The following is a 13,312-nucleotide window of genomic DNA, read 5'->3' as shown; positions in this document are numbered from 1 at the left end:
TATATGAAATACAATAGATTTCAAGCATTGGCAGAGCCAATAGGTTTTGCCTCTACGAAGTCTATCAGTTTTGTCAATGATTTGTAGGTATTTCAAACAGCGCCGCTAGCTGCTGTACAGCATGTCTTAAAGTTTTGTTTTTTTTTTTGTTTTTTTTTAAGTGCTGTAACATTGCCAGCTTTGACCGCATTAAAGTTTAGCAGTGACCATGTCATAGTATTTTTTTTTTTAAACTTAGACATGCTGCACAAAGCTAGCGTTGATATGTGACATGTCTTTAAAAAAAAAAAAAAATTGAGGAGAAACCTATTCATTTTGCCAATGCTTACTATTTGTTATAGTAATGTTAAAATGTGTGTGGCATTTTGTTAAGACAGAATACACCACAATAAAAAAACATACTGACGCAAAGAAAACACACACAGAGAAGGACAATATTCAGGCAAAATTCAGAGAAAACAATTTACGATTATTTGTTACAACACAAGAGTTGCGCTGCTTCCACCTCACCTTCAAGTGATCAGTTCTCTGAGCTGCTGCATACAAAGAAACACCAGACATATGCACTTAAAACACAAATCTAAAAGGTATGGCCATAAAGTGATGATTCTCTTTGCAGCAGGAAGTGATCATGCATGAAAGCCTCTGCTAGAAGTCAAGTGTATTTTATTTTAAAGGCTTGCCATTGGGTGACTGTTTTTTTCCTCTCAAAGGAATGCAAAGAAGCTTAGCTGCCAAACCCAGCAGAGTACATTTGGGGACAAGGTAGTGTTTTTGCCATGACTGGAACAGCTTGTGCTCATATGATAAACAATGAAGCAACTCCTCCTCCCGCCACCGGCACACATACAGACCCTATTCTTCAAACTGGGTTCAAGTCTTGGTTGTACAACATCCTGTGATTGGGGGCAACTATCTCTCCGTGCCTAAAAATGAATGTGAGTATGTGTAATTTAACTGGCTCCTCACGTAAAGCGCTCCGATACCTTTAGGTCAAGTTTGCGCTATCATAATGTACAAAATAAAAAATAAAAATCAGCGCTGACAGCATGGAACAAGTTACAGAAGCTGTGTGAGAATTATTTAGGGCACCATTGAGTTGCGCTGTCTGACGGGGGCAGGGGAGGTGGAGAAGACAAGAGGCTACATGCCTGACATTTAAAGCTCGCCTGGTGTTTTTTTGGGGGGGGGGGAGGAATGCAGACACGCAAGCATGGGCCATGTTACAAATGCTCTGCAATGTTAAAGCAAAGAAAGCTATTTTGTTTTTTATCTGTAAGGAACTGGAAACAGATCAGTTTCATGTAACCTTTTAGGGTTTCTGAGTTCCGAAACCAAAGCGGATGGAAACAGTACTTGGTCTACAGGAAACTGATAAGAGGAAACACAAAATGAACAAGCATTGGTAAATGCAAGAAAATACTGTGCCAGCCAATAGAAACAGCGGAAACGTAAGTGGCAAGCACAGGACCCAATGAAAGCAAGGAAAGTAAGAGGAGGGGGGACGTGAGCCCCATTTAGAGATGTATTTAATACAATAGATTTCACAAGCTGAGCCTGAGCGATGTACAGGCGATAACTAAAAATGAAGGGCCGGTATTACTTTCCCAATCAAATTGTAATATGGCAGGGAAAGCGAAAGCACAGTATTTGGCACCACCTAGTGGTAAACTAGCATTAGTTACATCACAAAGCAAGAAGCATGTCTTTTATGTTGCAGAAGTAGATAAATAGCATCAGCACAGGCCCCATTAAGTGCCAGGCCTGGGACAAAAAGCCCAGCTGCCCTCCCTTTCTGGTGGCCTTGCCTGACAGATTCTTCTACAGCAAACACCAAAGTCACTGCTTTGCAATTATGTTGTGGAAATCAAAAGTACTTGGTGTTACTACTCTAGCGCTATGATCAGCCTGAGACAAAGGATGTGCAATCAATATTGCCAATACACAAAAGCAATAAGACAGCGTAGTGAAGCCTTGATGGACCTTAATCAGAATGGTACATATTCTCTGGCATGATTGCCTGCATAATGTATTTATGAAGTGCTCACACATGCCCCTTGCTGAACGCATGGAGTTTTGCTTGTAAAGAACATTCTGAGTACCTGAGTGTATCCTTATGTTTTAGGGGCTGAAAACACCAATATCTATTGTGCTTGCATGTTTTCAGAGCACTGGGTTTCAATTCACGTAGGGCTAACATCAAACTTGTTAAAAATTCAGACTTGACTGCTGCGATTAAAGTGAGTCGGGCTACTCCCACATTCAATACGCAGAATGGTGTTGTCTGTATATTTATGTATGTGCCAGAGCTTCTGTCTCCTGCACCAAGCAGTACGGTGTCAGCCTATGGGTACAGTGTCATCTTAAGGATTGAGGAACCCCAGGCAACACATATTTTGGAGCCCGCTGTTTGCAAAAACTTGAATGTTATTATCCATTTTCTGCTATTGGTGTCAAACAGGTTTCACACAAAGACAGCTACAATATGGCTTTACCAGGCCCCCAAAAATCCTTAAGATGTCATTGGGTGAAGTGAAGCAGACTCAAAGGCAGAGATGGGTAAAGAGGAGAGAGGTTGAGATATGGAAATAGAGAGAGATGAGGTAGACAAAGTTTACTTTCCCAGGGGATCCCTTGCCAGGTGCCGTCCCTAGGCAAGCACCCACTTTGACAATGCCTTAAACTATATCTGTATTGAGTTTCATAATGTTTCCATGCTCATTTCCACCTTGGAAATGCATGGAAATTTACTGTTGGCATGTGCAAAAGTGAGCACAGTGAGAATGGGAAGGGAGCAAGCCAGAATTGGTGGGTATGTAGACCTGGGAGATTTCGGCACAGGAAACCCATTTTCCATGAGGGTTGAAAAGAAAGAAAATCAGTTTAAAGTTACAGTTGCACTACAATGTTGCATATGCACATACTTCAATGAACATACAGTATTTTTGCATTATTGTGAGAAAGTGGATTATTAGTTTGGGTGGATGGTAGCCCACCACAAGTAATAATATCTATATTTGTTAGGTCCAGTAAAGGTTTTAGTAGTTTATACCGGAGATCACATCCCGGTAGCTTTAGCAAAGAGCAGACAGGCTTGAATTAAAATGAGTAAGGGATTTAGCAGTACCAAAACAGTTAGTCAAAAAATTCTGTAGAATAAAAATCCCACTCCAATTTATACTTTAATGAACAAAATGACAAACATTCAATAAGGTAATTGTTAAGGTTTTGAAAAACAAAAATTGCGTCAAAAAGCCTCAAACGCAAACCACAGTCAACTAGTTGCACCACACTGGTGCAAAGTCACAAGTTAAGGCCAACCAGGGACAATACATGGTTGGATGCGAGGACTATGTTTGCCGCAGTCAAAGAATCACCACCCTTCTTTGAAACCATTCTGGATCTGCATGTCAATGGGTTAAACTGCAAAAGGCAGGAGCTGAAGCAGAGGCTTGACAGCAATGAGTAGCAAGAGAATGAGTTCCTGATGCGGTTGTCAAAGGCAGACGTTTATACATTGGCGGTCTTTGACTTTGATTGAGTCCTAGTCAATGAGAAAGCTGAGGGGGTGGAGGCAGAGTGGCCTCATCATCAACAGACCTTAGAGTAAAGCAGAGAACATAGTGGAAGCAACAGCAAAGTAAGGTCCACTGATGATGCACCCTTGACTGATTGGCTGCCCAGTTGGTCCCAGTCCAACAACTGTTCTCAAGGCAGAAATTCAGCAGTTTTTCAGTCCCAGATTTTAGGGTTGGGTAGTAGGAGTACACTCTGACACCAGCCAAGGTTCCCAGAACCTCAGCAAAAGTACATGGAGGGTCAGGGCTCACTCCAGCAGAAGCCTCCAGCATGGTCCAGGGTAGGTGCAGTTCTAACTTGGGTCAGCTGGGCTCTTCCAAGGTGTGTTTCTTGCAGCTTTTGTATCCCTTTAGCTTAACAGCAAGTCAGCCAACTAACCCTTAGACCTGCCCCCGCTTGTACTCAGGACTAAGAAGTGGACTCGAACTTTAGTATATCCATTTTAGTGATGCCTCTAGGCACGTTAATTTAGCAACTAGGATTGATGCTTGTGCCCTTTAGTCCATTTACATTTTATTCTGCTTCATTTTTATTATTTCAGAATCAGCCACATGTATGGTGTTTTATTTTTTATCTAGTTGTTCTTTTGCCTAGGAAAACATTGTGTTTTTTATCAAGACATTTTTTTCACTTTGTGCTTTCCTCAAGGCTGCAGCGAGATAGGGTTGCCGGCAAAGTGGTACACCGAGTCTCCAACATTCACTGGAACAAACACATTCTTACATGGGAACATTTTCTCAGAACATCAGCTGTTTTATTATAAAAGCACTTCTCTGTCCCTTGCATGTTAGAGGGAGATTCCAGCCAGATGAACACGACCACATGCTGATTGACTTTGCTACAACTGCTTGCTGAGACTACCGGTTTCCTAGCCTATGGGGATGGTGTCTCTGTAGACAACAGGCTTCGTTGCTCAGGTATGGGGGATGATGTCTTCCCAGGGGTTCCTGAAGGGAAGATTAGGGCTTATCATGCTGTGTTCTAACATAGCTTTGGTAGGAGCCGCATAGATTACATGCATAATGACAGTATGGTGGGAATTTTCCTGTGTCACTTTTCTTGTCACCATTTTCCTTTTAACAAGTTTCATCATTCTACTTATTGCAATTAATGCCATTTTATCTAAGATGCAGCTGATTCAATATATCGTATTGAACCATTTTCTGCCTATGTTTGTCTTTGCATGTGTGAGACTAATGTAACTGAGAGAAAAGGATGAGATCTGATACTCCACGATCTCCCTGAGAAGTCATTAGGTCAAGTGCCCGGTTGCCACAAATCACCCCTGCTCTTGGGCAGAGATTAGGTGCTGCTATTTGGCCGGAAATGGATTAGGCCGACAGTTGTCACATGGTGTGGTTTTGGACTCAGTTCCCCACAATTCAGATGATGGTGCTGCCCGAATTCAGCAGCCTTGTTAGGATAATAAGAGCTCATGCAAGACAACCCTTTTGCCTCAAATGTCTCAACAGCAAATGCAGTCCTCTTCCTGGCTTCCACAGGTCCAGCAGTGTTCTGATGATGATACAAATGGGTGGCACATTAATTGATATGCAAGGGGCTGGGCACTGCCCTTAGACCATCATTTCAGGAAAGGGTAACTTATCCCCACACCCAAGGCCTCCGTCTCAGCTCAGGAGGTAGTTCATACCTAATCAATGAGATATTCACCTCCTGGGTGACAATTGGAAGCTCAGTCAACTGGGCCTCTAGTGGCTTTAGCAGGCTAAAGGCCACTTTTTAAAAGTACCTTTAGTAAAATATTTGTTACAAATCTGACTTTACTGATGAATTTGATTTGTAATAAATATTTTAAAAAGTCCACAAATAAACTTTTTATAGTGAGAGGTTGAATTTGCAGTTTAAATATGCACAGTAAGATTACTGATGGCAGGCCTGCAGCCTTGTTTTGCTTTGTCACCTTAGTGGTAGCACAGTGCGCTGCATTCCACTAGCGACATGTAACCTACATGCCCTGGAAACATTTTGTACCATAAAGTTGTGTCTTGGAGGCATGTTAAATATGCCAATTAGGTATATACCAATTCAGCATGTTCTAGGGACTCAGAACACATATGCTGGGCACTGGCCAGCCATGACCCAGTGTGCGGAATCCAAAAACCAACAGAAACATCTAGCTATAAGTGGAGGTAGCAATGCTAAAAGGGGCATTTTCCTACAATTATCATATGTGGAGTTCACCAAAGAACTCCTGGAGTACCCAATGGGAGCCTGCATCTGTCAGTTTTTCAGTCCTAGTCCCAGAATCTTTTGAAAAGTGGAAATAAGCCAGCTACTTACTCCAAACTTATGAGAAACCGTACAAGAGTAAACATGAATTGACGTTTGTGTTTTATGTCCTCGACGTAGGTCATATGAGACAACGGTCTGGTTTCAAAGTGGTTGACCTAGGAACCTGGGCTACACTACCAGAGACAGCAATTGACCAAAAGAATTAGGTGCTACTGACCAAATCACTATCTTTCCATGTAGATCATAATGTAAAATTGTGGTACAAACTATAAATATGTGCAATTATTTAGTGGTAACTAAAATGGTGTAATGTAAATGTGAAAAACAATGTACATTAACACTTCCATTTAACATGATTCTTTTCCCACCTCTCCATTGCAGCACATTTTCTGAAGTTCTTTCTTCAATAGGGCCTACAAAGACTACACAGACTGTACTGCTCTGTACTTAACAGCTCATGTTTTAGATGATGCTGCTACATTTAAAACATTCTCTCCAAAGTGCTCTTTTGTCCGTGGCGCTGAGTCTGCATGACACCACATTTAAAAACAAGCACCATCATAAATCTGAGGCATTGGAAGTTCGAAATGTCTATATGAAGTTGCTTTGATGTGTAAAATGAATGAAAGACCTTGTTTGAGATGAGGTGAATGACAATATGTTCTGATCCCCCAACAATGAGTGCTGGGTGCCACACCTGCAGCTCCCAGCTCACATTATGCACTGGTCTTTCCTGACCTGGGAGAATTGCCTTTTACCTAGACCGACGTTTATATCTTATGAAAGAAAAATATGTTTTCTCTCATTTACTTGGAGAGTGAAACTCTTAAGACATGTTTAAGCAATTTACAGAATCCATCTGTCTTGCTTCCAGCACTAGAGTTTACAGTGATCCTCTGAAGTGCAGGTATGGCAGACTCTGCCTAAGGTAAAAGGATGCAGGCTATAAAGGATGTCTGGTGTTGTGGAAAAGGTGATGGACATTCATGCCTCAGTGCTTCTTTTTGCTAATATTGACTGTATGCTGGTATTAGAAGAGGTATAAACATTGGATATCTACCTCTGCTTATGTATGTTGTTCAAAGAACAACTCCTCCACTTTAATACTGGGTGTGGACTCGAGCAAGTGTAAGAATCATGCAGTTGGTTAAGACAACCATAGAAAAAGTGAAGTGTTTTATATTGAGGGGGTGAGTGCTAGGGTTGTCAGCGAATGTCTTCTCACGTCCTCAACTTTAACCGTTTTGGTACTTTCATTCTGATATTAACTAATCCCTTCATAGTTTTTTTTGTAAGAAAATTGCCTCTTTTCGAATGTGTGAAGATCCTGTGTGTGTAGTTACTTTACTACAAAATATTTGAGATGCAGAAATAACGAGTCCTAAAATCAAGGCTAAATCAAATCAATTGTTTCCGCTGGTTACAAATTATGACTGGGTCAGTTGGCTCAAACTGATATGTACAGAGAAACGGGAAGGAATATTAAGGATGTAAAAGATCTTAAAAACATATTTGAGGAGAATTAGAGGTTCTGGTGCTAATCTATATTGATTTGAGGAGCAACAAACACAGATGATATTAGAAATTCTTGCAAAAGAAATTGCATTTTAAATGTTTGCATTTTTATTTCAAGCTCCTTGGCTGGTGCAAAGCACTTGCAACATTGAAGGAAGCAAAAAGAGGCTGGGTTTGGAAATTCTTTGAGAAGAAATTACGGAGTTCTTCAGCATGTATTTTTCATCGTTTACTTTTGATTAAGTGTAGGCTTGTGCTGTGCAACTAAAGGAAAGTAAGAAAATAACGGTGTCCAAATTATTTACAAAGAAAGTATTATTTGAATAACTAAAACAATTATTAGCCAAAAAGCTGCTATTCATAGTTGATGTGTGTGTGTATTTTAACTGCAAAAAGGTAAAAAGTAGAAGTTTGCACAGGTCAAGGTTTGATGCATTATCTTGGTTTTTCAAAATTCTTACACTTGGTATTTTAATGTAGATCTTTGCCACCCAGTGCAGTGAATAGTAGCAGCTGAAGGGACATGGGATATGTAAACCTCAGTTATTAAGAACATGGAAGAATTAAATGAATTCAAGTAGCATCAAACAGATCCCGGGAAATAGGGCTTTCAAGTGGGGCAGGCGGTCTGAGCACCACCAAGTTCTCTCGTTTTCAGTCTACAACTTGTGTTTCTCACCGTCACTAGTGGCTGAACACTGACAAGAGAAAGTGTAAAGGTGGGGAAACTTTTGGCTATTAAAAGAACATAAGATTTACAAATTGATCTTTTAGGATGTCCCTTTAATTGCCCTTGAGAGAGTTCTTAAGATGATTGTCTGAAACCACAGACATCAAGTTGGGTGTGAAAGTGAATACTGCTAAAAAGCTAAAGAGAGAAGGTATCGGACTAGCTCGATCCCTGCTGCTCTTCAAAAAGATTTCCACAAATTACCTGCGAAGAAACGGGGAAAGTCTCTTTAATTTCACCTCAGTTTCTCCTATCGAAATTACAAATCACAACTTTAATGATTCCGAATTGTAATATTCCCAATTAGCGTCTAGATATTTCGACTGTTTATGTAAAATTGCGATTTGCTGTAATTCTCTGATCTATTTTTGTTTCCTTTCTGGTTTTCGGGTAATTGTTGCATTATGCCTCGTCCTGAAAAAATGCGTGTTTTTTATATATATTTTTCCAATTAGCATCCTTATATTTTGCGCCCATTCCTCCTTTGCTTTCTCTTAATTCTGAGTTATGATTAATCTTGTAAAATATGTTCAGCATTCAGAAGCCCATTTAGGGATCAAGATCAAGCAATATAAAAAATAAGTAAATACAAAAACTACAACTTGCTTCTGATCTTTGCATATCCTGATGTTCTTGCTTTATAGTTTGCACTACAAGGCCCTCAGTCTCTTTACCCCCAGTCCTTAGTAAGCAAGGGCTATCGAGAAGGCTTAGCCTACCTTTTCTTTGTTCAGAATGTACTACAAGGGAACACGCCCCCTGGACAATGCACCTTCGACGTGCTATCTCGCAACTCTCTGTAAACCAGGAATTAAGGTACTTTGTTCAGCTGACCTAAGGTAGTCCCAGTATCTGGCTCACATGCTATCACAGTGAGCCTGAACTTGTGACTCTGTCTTGGTCTGTTGCGACCAGATAACTACAGTTGGCGCTTTGTGCTTCTAGGCACTAATTTCTCTTAAATCTTTACAATTACATACCGCCAATGCTACTAATTGGATTTTTGTTGTTTTGATCTCAAATAATTTATTACATTTTACTCAATTGTTCACAATTGGTGTGGGATTTTACTGGTGCTGTGTTTTAACTTTAACATTCTTTGAAAAGCTGCATAAATACATTATACATTGTCTCTAGGTTAAGCCTGACTGTTTTGTGCCAAGCTACCAGACAGTTAAACAAAGGTTAATTTTGGGTTTGCTTGTGACTTCACGTTGACAGGAATTGTGGCTGCTGCTTGAGAAGGGTTTCAGCCCCCCTTCCCGCCTTCAACCAGTAACCCTATTTTCTACAATGTGTTAATATATTGATTTAGTCTTCAACACTGTAATAAGGATCAGTGGCAGGTTGGAGGGTGGGGGAGACAGGGATGGGGTAGGATGTCTAGAAATTAACTATTGTGACTCTGCTCCTTTTTGTTAATGTATGTGTTAAGGTATTGCTTTATTCTTTGACACTGTAATAAAATATGACATACTTTGTACTTTTTAACCTGCCTATGGTGCACCCTGACTTATTGGAACAGACTGTGTATGGCCTGTTATACTGAAAACCACTAAAGAAAGATTTTTTTTAAATTGCATGGCCCTTCAATCCTTTGACTCCTCAATGCCCAACTGTTGTATGATGCAGGCCTTCCATAGGATTAACTATTGACGTGGCTAATTCACTGATTATTGATAAAGAACTTTCTTGCCAAACCCTACCAAAGGTCTTCAACTGTCTAACAATATTGCATAATAAGATTAAGAAGGACATGAAGAGATCTAAGCAGGAAACTAGGTAAAAAGTAAGTGATCCGTTGTCTCAGACTGTCAATCTATGACAAACCAATGCCCACTTAAATGAACTGCAGACTTATTTAGATGAAAGTGGTATTGTGGCAATTAAGAGATCACTGAGCAACCATAGTCCCAGATAAAAAAAAAAGTAGCTTCAGCTAGAAGCACAAATTACTGAGCAAAAAATGTAATCTGATAATGTTTGAGTGTTCTGATTTACGGGAACAGACAGGTGTCAGAAGATTGCTCCATAATTTAGGGTAAGTGACATAGATAGATAGATAGAACATAGTTTGCTGGTAAATAAGAAGCAAAATGATTTTATTTATTCTCAATATCAAAATGAGGGATAATAGTGGAGGCATTCACAAGATGTACAAAGAAGAAATTGCGGGTGTAAGTATTAAATAATCTATAAATACAGGAAGAGTTGGGGCACAAGCAAAGCATGTGCCTTCTCATGGAATTATGCCTGAGCCATGCCTTATGACTATTTCAGACCCCTCATAATCAATGGAATCACAAAGTAGCAAGTGCCTTATTTACTTAGTTTTTAGAGACCCTAACATATGTGAAAAGACAGGCTAAGCAAATCAATATATTTAATTATTGCCAATATTAAGTAAATAATGGACACTTTGCATTTATTTTCTGGATACCAGACAAAATGAACCTTCTAATTAAATAAGTACAATAACAAAGTAACAGCAGTGCCAAACAATCTTTATACTGGGGATCCCATACAACATTGAACTAAGATTTGGATCATTAAGCCAGTTGTGGTACGCTCTATTTACAGATAATTGACAAATAATATAGATTATCTCTAAATTAACATTTTGGACCAACTGCTCTTCATCATCCATGCAGTCCTAATTAATGTCCCCTGTCATGAATTTTGCTTCACTGCAGGTCAGTTAGCTATTAGCTCTTTTAAACTACAGGAAACCAACATTATTAAAGGGCAAAATTAAAAAGGGATTGGATCCTACCCTTTCTACAGCAGTACGCCAGGAAACAATTATACTGACAATGAACATTCATATTAGTTCTGTTTTAAACCCAATTATAGACAAAATACATTTAAACATTTGTGGGTATGTGTTTAAAAAGACTATCATGGAATATTTAGCTAGCACAAGTTCTAAAGGACAAATCCAATGATTAGAAAAAAAGAAAGAAAACTATATGAGTTTGTATAAAAATATTATGCAAAAATGACCTCATATTTTCTGGTCTAACAACAAATGCCTGTAAATTGCTCTTCTTGCGGAACTGGGATACAGAGAACAATACAATATATTAAAACAGCAAGAAAAGGTTATTAATAGGCTAAAAGTGAGACACCAATTTTGATATTTGTACTACTGTCTTTGAAAGATAGCCTTAAGAGAGTACAAGGTGATATAGTCAATGGGGTGCAACTCTATACAGCAAAGATTGCAAAAAATAAAAGCCAACATCCTACTGTCTCTTTGGTGCCAGACAACATGGACATAATCACATATAAAATCAGAATGTATCATTATTATGGTAGTTTGACAAATCTGATCTTTTTATATGTTAAGCTCCAAGTGTAGTTATTGAGAGAGAACAAGAACTAATAACATAGGGTACTTCATCTCGAGACATTATGCAAAGGAAACTATTCTGCTACTATGCAACGTCTTATTCCACAGCTTTTCAAAATTTATAGATCCATATGTCATTCTTTACAATGTGGCACAGCAAGTTAATCAAGTATTATTTGACAGAGAAAATTATAGAAGCATGGCTTTTCAATTTGCTAGCGGATTTATGTGGTGTTTGAATTCTAGTCTTGGTTATGTTATTGTCTAATCTCTACAACATGATAAAGAATAACAGATGACCATGATATAGTGAATTATTCTTATATACTTCATTTACTGCATGGGTCTGTAAACATTCAGGATGCAATGGTTTCGAAATTAGGAGATTATTGTAAAGGTTTATCATTTTAATGATTGTAAAGCCTGTATTTTTTGTTTTTCTTTGCCAATTGACCTTGTTGTGATATACATTTAAAAACAATTAGTATAAGTATATAGTACAAAAGGTAAAAAATACTGTGTGAAAAAGCTTGCCTAAACATGTAACAATATGAAAATTATACAATAAAGCCTTACTAGTATATATTATACCAAAGGGATTTAATGAGCAAAATAGAAAGGTTACATGATCATCTGTCATAGAATAGTTTCGCCTCACCACTTATTTCTGCTAGGAACTATGTATTTATTTCTTAAGAAATGCAAGAAAAATATTATAAGGCATCTGTGCAAAATATGGTGTCATTAAGATTTGCAGTGACTAAATAGAAGTTTTCAAATGCCTGATGTTACCCGTTTTCACAAGTAGCATTTAACAAAATATAAATGTAAGACCAAGCAACCCCGACCTGCTTGTGATGGGGAGTATGATGTTTAACACTGACATTGTTAGAGCTTTTTCTCTCAGCTACAACCACAACAATCCATTCCAGGTATTTAGTGTAAAAAATGCCCTTCCCCAAAGCACTTGTCTGAATTCCTGACCAATGCTCTGTCAACCTATTAGTTGGTCCACTTCAATCTTCAGTTGTTTCTTCCTTGGATAACGTGAAACAGTTGACCAAATGTATGCAGAACATCCTCCTAAAATAGTTTTGCTTCCCAAAGTATATACCTTTCGCTAGCTACTGCCAACAACCATGTTGACTGCCTGCCAAATATTGTGGGGAAGACAGGCTAATAACCGTAGTGTTTGAGGTCATTTGCAGCACTACTTCATCTATCACATACACTACCCCCTTAGATCTAGACATGCACTCCTGTTGCCTAGGCTCTCATTATCCTAATGAGATTACTGGATTTGGGCGGCAGAATCACTTGCACCGTGGGGACTGAGTCTGTACCCATTACAGGTGACACCTGTCGGCCCAATCCGGGTTTTGTTCCGGCTAAGTAGCAGTGCTTCATCTCAACCCAGGAGCAGTGATGTTTGGGCAACCAAGCGCATGACGCCAATGACTCCTCAGGGAAATCGTGGTCACTCAGATCTCATCATGTTACATTAGTCTCACGTATGCAAGGACAATCAGAGGCAGAGTATGGTTCAATAAGGTTTTATTGAAGTAGCTGCATCTTAGATAATAAAGAATGAATTGCAATAACTAGGACAATGAAGCATGATAGGATTAAAATTGTGACAAGGAGAGTGAAACATACAAATAACGCTATCATATTGTCACTAAGATCGCTAAAATAGCTCCTACCTAGGCTATGTGAGAGCACAGCATATTAAGCTCTAATTCTGCCCTTCAGGTTCCCCTGGGAAGACGACATCCCTCATACCTGAGCAAGAGGCCTGTAGTCTACATAAGCAGCTGCAGCAAAGCAATCAGCATACAGTCATGGTCATCTGGCTGGAATCTCCCTCTAATGCACATGGGTCA

At 39.2% G+C, this 13,312-nt stretch overlaps 1 protein-coding gene across 2 annotated transcripts in view; it reads left to right on the top strand.

Moving 5' to 3' along the window:
• The window catches only part of CRTAC1 (cartilage acidic protein 1), a 1,353,390-nt gene that overhangs the window by 626,978 nt on the left and 713,100 nt on the right, over window positions 1-13,312 (top strand). The window lies entirely within an intron of this gene.

Source organism: Pleurodeles waltl, chromosome 6, assembly GCF_031143425.1.
Source record: "Pleurodeles waltl isolate 20211129_DDA chromosome 6, aPleWal1.hap1.20221129, whole genome shotgun sequence".
Taxonomy (NCBI): Eukaryota; Metazoa; Chordata; class Amphibia; order Caudata; family Salamandridae; genus Pleurodeles; species Pleurodeles waltl.
The sequence above is the reverse complement of the archived record's forward strand: the minus strand, read 5'-3'. Positions and strand labels throughout refer to the sequence as shown.